The sequence below is a fragment of the Xiphophorus couchianus genome, chromosome 9 (assembly GCF_001444195.1).
Source record: "Xiphophorus couchianus chromosome 9, X_couchianus-1.0, whole genome shotgun sequence".
Taxonomy (NCBI): domain Eukaryota; kingdom Metazoa; phylum Chordata; class Actinopteri; order Cyprinodontiformes; family Poeciliidae; genus Xiphophorus; species Xiphophorus couchianus.
The window spans coordinates 17,154,456-17,163,012 of record NC_040236.1 but is presented as its reverse complement, the minus strand read 5'-3'; positions in this window follow the sequence as shown (position 1 = coordinate 17,163,012).

The window sequence follows — 8,557 nt, the reverse complement described above, 5'->3', positions numbered from 1 at the left end:
CTGTTCTGTCTGTGTTTCAGGCGTTTCTTACAGAATATTTGGGAGCAAACTTCATTATAAAAACCAGTAAACACTGCAGATGACAGGCGTGACACAGTCAAGATGTGTAAAGCAGGGTTATGTTAAAAAAAAGTGGTTAAAGTAAGACAAAGCTGCAAACCCACCAAGAGATGCTTACCCACCTAAACTAATAATCCAAGGAGGAACTTTGGAAAAACTGCAGAGATTCACAACTCTGGTGATTGGATCTGTCCAAAAGCACAACCAATCATTCATTTAAAAAAAAGGAACATAGGGACATGAAAGACAAAAGAAAGCAGCACAATTTGCAGATTACTACAGGGAATAAACATGTGGGAGAGGGCGCTCTGGTCAGGTGAAACCATGAACAAACCTTTTGGCCTACATTCAAAACACTATAGTTTTGGTAAAGAGTTCCATTTTTCAGTAGTAAAATACACAGACAGTGAGTGAAAAGGGAAAGCTAAAACAGAATAATTTTAATTAAAGTGTAACTGGGGGAAAAAAAATGTTAGCAGGTAGTCACCATGCAGTCTGACTGTTTTTGACCAATTATGCAAAGGTAAATGGGCAAAAGCAAAATCCTAAAGGCTTCAGCTGAAGATGTTTCTAGAAAGAACCGATTCCGAGGGGCTGAATATAAATATCACATTAAGTTACAGTTTTTGGTTGTAATGTTAACATTTTCAACAACTTCAGCTAATAACAAATGGCATTAAGGTAGTTTTGCGACTCTGGCTTTTTTAAAAAGAATCAGCGAATCACAATACATTGTCTCTTAAAGCAACCTGTTGTTCTTCTTTGTGCTTTGACTCTTTACTTGCTCTCCCCTCCTAAAGCTGCAAGTGTTTAGTCAGATCTTTGCTTTTACAGGTGAAGACCAAATGAGGTGATGGCTATTGACAACCATGTGGGACAGTAGAAGATCACGTTTTCATGGGGTTATTCTGTACTTATGCAAAAACACAGCTGGTCAGGGGGAGAGTTGATGATGCTTTCATCCTCCTTTTGTACTGATGTGGGATTTCACATCAAACTATAAGTGCAGCAGGAAAACCTCCCCTTAGCTGTACTTTTCTGCTTCCTGCATCCTGCTTTTTGATGGATGGTCAGGGAAGACTACTTGAGCCTTATTGACTTCCGTTGCAAATACTCAAGGCAGCGAAACAGCAGTTGGAGCGATTAAGCAGCAATCACATTTGTAATTATGATAATGTTAATTGAGCTTGTCAAGGATGAATAATTTCAGGGGAGACAGTAAATATACCTAACAAGGCTTTTCTCAGTGGTAAACACGGTGCTTTAAAAACTGTAATTAGCCTTTTAATGCGTAACACATGGCTTACAAGCCATCCCTGGGCCTGAACTTCCCTGCTCTTAACCACTTTTCTCCGACTCTCGGTAGGACACACTTTTCGCATAGCTGGAAATCTAACCACACAAATAGGAAGCTTATACTGCGGGTTGGGGTTGAAGCAAAGACCTACGCATGCCAGCAGTTGTAGGACAAATTGTTATTTTCCTGTAAGCCCACTATTTCTATACCTTTAGTTGCTTGCAGTTCTTTTTATGAATAATATTTTCCTAGATGTATCCTACTTTTGCTCACTAGGAACTGAAATTCCTTTGGAAAGGTTCAAATATAAGTGGAAGAGATTGGCTGAAACTAACAAAACAACGGCTTACCCTCAAGCACCGTGATTGCGTTCAACCTTTCGGTCTCTCTCCCAACTCCTCCTCATGAATCCCAAAGCCACTCAAACTGGTCGAGAATTCCCCATTTGGAGAGAGAGACACAGATAATTGGTCACAGATTTTTTTTTTTTGTCAGTACATCACAAAGAAACCTTCTATTCACCCCTGCACAGCTGTCTACTTCTTCCATCGCTGCCCCCTCTACTTGCAACCCTTTCAACGCTTCCTCACAATGATCTGCACCATAAGGGAAAGGCTGAGGAGCTGCTAATCGCCAAAAACACAACCCCTTTTCTGTGGCACAATAAAGCAGTTGCGACACATGCCTCTCATGACCCTGACCTAAAAGCCCCTCTCCAGCCTCCTTACGCCTTCAGGCATCAGTGACAGCGACTGGACATCTGGATCTGAACCTGATGCATGCCTTAAAGTGTTTTCACAATCGAGATTTTGTTCTTCAACACTCTATCTGGACATCAACTAAGCTGTTGCTGTTTACAACAAGCACAGTCAGACCAGACAAAACCGCCCACCTTGGAAGTGAGAGCCAACGAAAAAAGCACCCAAACACCAGGCAAAGCAGCTTTGATGTAGTATTTCTCTGTATTTAGCCAATTACGTAAAATATGCTAAAAGAGAATGCTAAAGATGAAGTGGAAGTGGAGCTTGTTCTCTGAATAGTATTTTAACATTTATATGACTTGGTTACAGATTTGCTGCAGATTTCTTTGCTTAGCATCCATAAAACGCACTCTGTCATTGAGGTGTGGTGGCTGAAGAGGCCTTTGGAGCACAGAGAGCTCAATATCAAGGTCAAGAAACCAGTTAGCATTGATCTGAGTTTTGTGACATGGCATATTTACCTGCTGGAAGCGACCACCAGGAGATGGGTATGCTGTGGTACATAATAAGACACATCCGACAAGGCAAAGTTCCAGCAGATCAGTATTTTATGAAATACTCATATCACCCTGTCTGAGCTAACATCAATTCCAATGTCAAAATCACATAAATGCATTTTCTCCCCTATTCTGAAATCACTAACTTGCTCTAGTTAGTGAGCAAGTTAGTGAATTGGCCTATTCACTATTTGTGTTAATAGGCAATTGCACAAATGTACATGTAGAAATAATTTTGGATGGCTTCCTGTCACTCACATCTATTTTGTCATTTTTCAATAAAGTTTTGGCTCAATAAAGTTAATGAAGTCTCACAGAAATAATAATAATAATAATAATAATAAAAATTCATTTTATTGTTAAATTTTATTTTTATTACATAATGTAGTGAGAAATATAGTGATTGTAAAAATATAGTAGTCAGACTTTTAGAAGGCATAGAGAGAAGAAATCTGTTCAAACAGGAAATGAGGGAGAGGAGAGCAACACGCTTCACCCTCGGTTTCCTGTACTTTCTCCTTTTTTTCCTCCAAGCTTAATGGATTGCATGTGCAGGGTCTGTCTCGTGTTAAACACAGAGAAGACAAAAACAGACACAGAACAGAGTGTGTGTGTGTGTGTGTGTGGGGGGGGGGGGTACAAATAAGACACTGCATGGCGGTGAAAGCAGGAAAAAAAAAGAATTCCCAAAAAAGAAAAATGAAGAAGCATTCAGGAAAATCACATGATTACAATTCCAGTCACAAACCAGCACAGCAGCCAGTGCGCTGATCCTAGACTTCTGGAGAAACCTCGCAGAGCTGTTCCCAAGGGGCTCGTGGGAAGGCATAGGTCAACCACCCCTTTCCTGACTAACCACATGTTAAAGGAATTCAGCAGTGCATTGTGGGATGTGACACCAATAACCTCCGCCATGGAGTTCCAAATTACAAACACATACACCCCCAAAACCTGTCGGCCATTTCAGCACCGGAGGAACAACAAATGATAAGCTAAAATGGAATATCATGCTGCAAGACACATGTGAAGCAAACAGAAATGTGATGCAGTGTATGCTTTGTTTCAGTCTTGTCGTAAGACGAATGTTGAACATGTGCCTCTTGCTTGTTTTTCTTTTTTTTTATCTCCCTAAAAGTTAGGACATAATCACCTAATAAAAAGATGATGGGGCAACCCAAGTGATTTTTTAACAACAGCAAATCAAATATCCGCTGAGCATTACAGAATTATCATTTTCTGATCCTTGTTCTTTTTCTAAATCACCAATTATAAGTAAACACAACTAGAGGTTATTTAGTTTGCCTCTCTGTTAGCTGGATGAAACCTGGGTTAATGAGAGCAGCAGAACCAAAAGACAGCGATTTAAAACCCGGGAGAAACATGTGTCATATTTAAAAATATCCATGTTGACCGAGCGTAAACAAAGTAATTTGATAAAAACAGACTGATCTGCAATCACATGGAGAACAACTGTGACAAACGAACCCGTTCTTGCTGCTGAAAAAAGGATAATCATCTCTGAGTTTATTATTCTGAAGCTCGTAATTACGGCAACAAATGTGTGGGTCTTTTTATACCCACTAAAGATCTCGAGAGTAACCATTTATGGAGTTTCTTTCTTTCCTAATGTACCGCCAGCTCCTTCTGTTCCTGCAGAGCATGGGGCGTTTGTGTGGGAGAAAATGAAGAAGTGGACATACATCTGTCTGCAAAAAATAAAAATAAAACACAACTTAATATGCAGGAAGACAACAAATAGCATAAGGAAATATAGGCTTTCCTTATAGTGAAAGAAAACTTTACCTTTTAACATAAACACCAACGATATATCATATAGGTTTGTCCATTCTGGGAGTGGTTCAGCATTTGCTCCACCATTTTGGAATCCCCAGGATCCCAGAGGGACTATTTGGTGCCACAGCAGGCCCCTGGGATGGAGCAACCACAGGTGGTGTCCAGCAGCTGCTACACGTCTGCACACAAAACACACACATAGGACTAATGCGCATTACCCCCGCATACTCTCACACACACATGCCGCCAGGGTGCATGTATACGTGAAGTATGCATGCACCCAAGGTGTGCATGCCTACATAATTTAATAACACGACTATATAAAAACAAGGAAGCACACGACACCAACGTGCTCTTACACGTTTTACACGTTGAGAATTTAACAAAGTAAATCAAAGAGAAACTGAATGTGCGCACGCAGAAGAACACACGCAGATAAAATATTCTTTGAACAAACAGATTTTTTGCTGCTGGTGCCAAATGATGCATACTGATCACACGCACGCTGACATCAGACTATTACTCCGGATAATGCTCTCACATCTGGGCTGCACATATCCAAGCGCAACCGCTGCATCTCGTTCAAAAACAAAGCAGGGGAAATAAAAAAAAATCCTTGATGACTCAATGAAATAAACATGAAGGCATCTGAAAAACACAATTCAAGAGTTATCTTACACAACCACAGCAACACATACAGATTATTACAAAAAAAGTAGCGTGGAGCAGCCATGTGCGACCAGCGTCACACCCACACAGATTCCAGAAAAGAGGAATCTCCGGTGCTGCTGTCCATCTTTCAGCTCCAGTGGCACACACACCAAGGAGAGAAAAAAAAAACACAAAGTTGTATACAAAGCCAACTTGATTTCTGCGTCGTTTCATATTGATTTCCCTGCAAACATTCATATTGTTTAAGCTCTTATTCTCTTTTTGTATACATTTTTTTGAGATAAGTGGGTTTTATAGCAGGTGTAGATATCAAATACAGAGCCCGAATTCCTTCTGTTTTGTAAGCAAACACACAGCATTTGCATAAACCCGGCCGAGCTCTAACTTTCCAGACAAGACTACCTATTTTCCAGGGAAGATGAACAGCAGCTTTTCCCGAGATTCCAGAGCAATGAGGCAACAAATTAAAACAGACATTAGCGGTGAATTTGAGCTCTCGAGGGGAGTAGCAAGACACATGACTGGCAGAATCGCTGTGCAAACCTTCCCACAATTGTCTCTTTCATTGGTCCCATGGCACAGACTTGTTGCCTTCCAAAAGTGTGACTCAAGGAATGGGGGGAGAGCCATGACTAGGTGGGTGGGATTCATTAAAAAAGAGGGGGAGGAAAAAAAATCCCTCACACAGACTTCTGATTCAACCCCATAATAACACCAATAGGAATCCACAGGTGTCACAGCTCCAAACTGACACCATATGATTGCATATTAACCTCCAACAGCGATTGTGGTATTGCACTAATTGTTATCAGTGCTTTCTTTTTTCTTTTTCTTTTTTGCTCATTCTTTGCTTGTTTGTCTGTTTCTTATACTTCATCACCCAGATCTTGTGCAGTTGTAGCCGTATATCAGGGCATACGTCTTTGTGCATGTCAGCAGTCTGACCTGCAGTCTGACATGTGAAGGGCAACAGCGGATGTCAAAAATAATGGAGCAGGACTCCAGGGGTTTTTGGGTTTCTACTCAAGAAGTTTATGCAGTTTATGAAGACTGAGAATGGAGGAAGCAAAGGGGGATTGAGCTCCATCTTTGGACCTTCTGTTGATGTAAAATAATAATAATAATAATAATAATAATAATAATAATAATAATAATAATAATAATAATAATGCTCTATTGCTGGTAAGAAAAAGCCTTACAAAGTAGGTAGAACCAAGGAGGTGTACAGAGTCATGCAAAAGTATTTATATTCCTTGAAAGTTGCACATTTTCTCACATTGCAAGCACTAGTATCAATGTGTTTTACTTGGATTTAATGTGATAGACCGACACAAAGCAGTGCTTATTCCTGACGTGGAAGAAACTGAAAACATGTTTTTTTTTTTTAATTTAAAGACACACTGGCTTGCAGTTGAACCTAAACCTTTTTACTCTGACAACACCACTGAGAACTCATCTGCCACCTAATGACTAAATGCTGTTCATCTGTGTGTCATTTAATCTCAGTATACATACAGCTGTTCTGCATAAGCCTCAGAAATCAAAGCAACATCATAAAGACAAAGGAACATAAAAGACAAGCAAAGGAATAATGCTGCGATAAAGTTTAAAGCACTGTTAAACAATATTCCATTCTGTCAACATCTCAAGACGCAATATTCAAACCGTGACCTGAAAATGGAAAAGGTTTGTCACAACCACAAACCTAACGGGACATTAATTTCTATCTAAGCTGACAGGACCAATTAAGTAGAACATTAATCAGACAAACAGTCAATCTGGAGGAGTCCCCAAGCTCAGGTGGAGCATCTGTTTTTAGGATGACTGTTAGCTATGCGGTGCTCTCTACGTTTGTTTAACAGTGGCAAGAAGAAGAAAAAATACACAGTTATGGACATGATCAGTACAAAAATAAACCAGCAAATACAAATTAATGATGCAGCTGTCAGATGATCATATTCCTTACACACAAAAAAAGTTTATTTTCATTCCATCATCATTTTCCTTCTACATCACACCAATGAGCTAAATTGGATTTCAAATCAAATCTGAATAAAACACACTGCAGAGACTTGTTTTGCAATGTACTGCACCTCCAAAAAAAAAGGGATGGTCTCAGTTTCATGCAAAACCTTGATGGTGAACCTGTACCATACGACATGTCTGCAGTGAGATTAACTGTCTTTCCTCAACTCATCTCCAACTTTGTTTTGGTTATCCTTGGAAAGTAAGGACGATGGATTAGGGTGAGTGAATGTTGTCAGAGGTTTTGGACTCTACAAGGAACAAGCAAAAGCATCCATGGTAAAAAATTTGATCAGAAGAGCCAGGAAAGCTTATGCATGAAAGTCAGGTGGGTGGTTATTTGTCAGTGCACAAGTCCCGTCTTGCCCTCTTTTTTCTCCTCAGACTGTACTGTATATCTCTCATCACGACTGCGCTGGAGGCACAATGTGCAGCAGCCTTCGTGGGAGCCTGTCTGCAATGATTGCCCTGCTCCTCCAACGTTTGTATATGTCTTTCAGGAGACACGGGCAAGACGGAGGGGGCGGGCGGGTGGAGGGTATAGGTGGGTGGAGCGAGGTGGGGGCTTCTCTAAAGTCTGACAAATTGCTGAAAATTGCCTTCACACAGCCATTCCTGTTTGGACACACTTGCCACATCTGGATGTGATCTGGCAACAAAAGTGCCGTGGCGGAGGGCTCAGCTCCCAGAGTGGTGCCACATATTACCCAAACCCCTCGCCTCCTCCGCCTCACTTCCTCCCTCTCCTGCTCCACCTCCTCGGGTTGGATCTGCAAACAGACAGCCGGTCACCCCCCCCATGCCCCCTAACTCATCTCTCTGTGGGAAACCAGGAGCTGATGGTGCCGTGTGCTGATGCTAAGCGGTCGCCCCACAGACAGGAGCATTCCTGAGCACCTCTCTGACTTTAAGGGTATCAGTGGGTTGTAATTGAGGCGTCTGCTAAAATAATTGCTGCACTGTGATGCTGCGCCGCTGCACAGCCTTTCAAAGGAGAAAGCTGTTTGCAATCTGGCAACAAAAGAATGCTGGGGGATAAATCATCTGTCTTTAACACAATAGCACACACTCCCCCGCAGATGCAATAAGACTAGTTTTGTGAATCATTTGTTGAATCCTGACCATGTTACTTCACTGTAACAACTTTGTTAGGGACTCCAAGCCTTTAGGAGTCAATGCTTAAAACAATATCTGCCACAGGTTGGCATTTTTTTGTAACGCGGTGATGCATTTAGCAAATTTCTGAATTATTTGCCTTTTTATGTACGCGTCAAATAAACAGGCCGCTGACTAAGAAGTAGAGGAGAGGTCATGGGTAAATACTTGCAGAATTTTTAGCAGTGCAGCTGTGTAGCTGGATGAGGAAAAACGAGCGCACAGCTGCAGACGGAGGCCTCGGCTTCTCAAATTGCCTCTGCTTCAGTTTCCTGTACTTTCCTACCGACCAGGCC